Here is a 353-nt window from a genome sequence, read left to right as displayed (position 1 = left end):
GGATTACTCCATTTCCGAGCCGTGTCCCTCTGCCCTTCCTGAGTGAAACCCAAGCTCCCCACTGGCACCGTGCTTCCAGAGGGGTCGGGGCCAGACCCCTGCATAGCTCCAAGGTTGCCCAGAGCTGAGCTCTGCTTTGCCAGGGAGGGATGCTCCATGGCCACACTGCATGGCCTGGGCTGGGTTGCCACATCCAGCCCCACCCTCGAAGAGGACACCCTGCCACCAGTGACAAGGCAGCCATCACTGCAGCAAAGGGCATCCACATGGCTACTGGATGGGTAAGAGGGCAACTCTGACCTGTGCCACGGCGCCTACTGACAGCATGGGCAAACCCAGGGCGAAGGAGAACA

The 353-nt window shown here is 61.5% G+C and overlaps 1 protein-coding gene across 1 annotated transcript in view; it reads right to left on the bottom strand.

Annotated features, from left to right (window-relative positions):
* ETV5 (ets variant 5) overlaps window positions 1–353 on the bottom strand; it is a 10,268-nt gene that overhangs the window by 3,676 nt on the left and 6,239 nt on the right.

The sequence above is a fragment of the Mesitornis unicolor genome, unplaced genomic scaffold (assembly GCF_000695765.1).
Source record: "Mesitornis unicolor isolate BGI_N332 unplaced genomic scaffold, ASM69576v1 scaffold21040, whole genome shotgun sequence".
In the NCBI taxonomy this organism is placed as follows: Eukaryota; Metazoa; Chordata; class Aves; order Mesitornithiformes; family Mesitornithidae; genus Mesitornis; species Mesitornis unicolor.
Note: the sequence above shows the minus strand (reverse complement) of the source record. Positions and strands in the feature narration are given on the sequence as shown.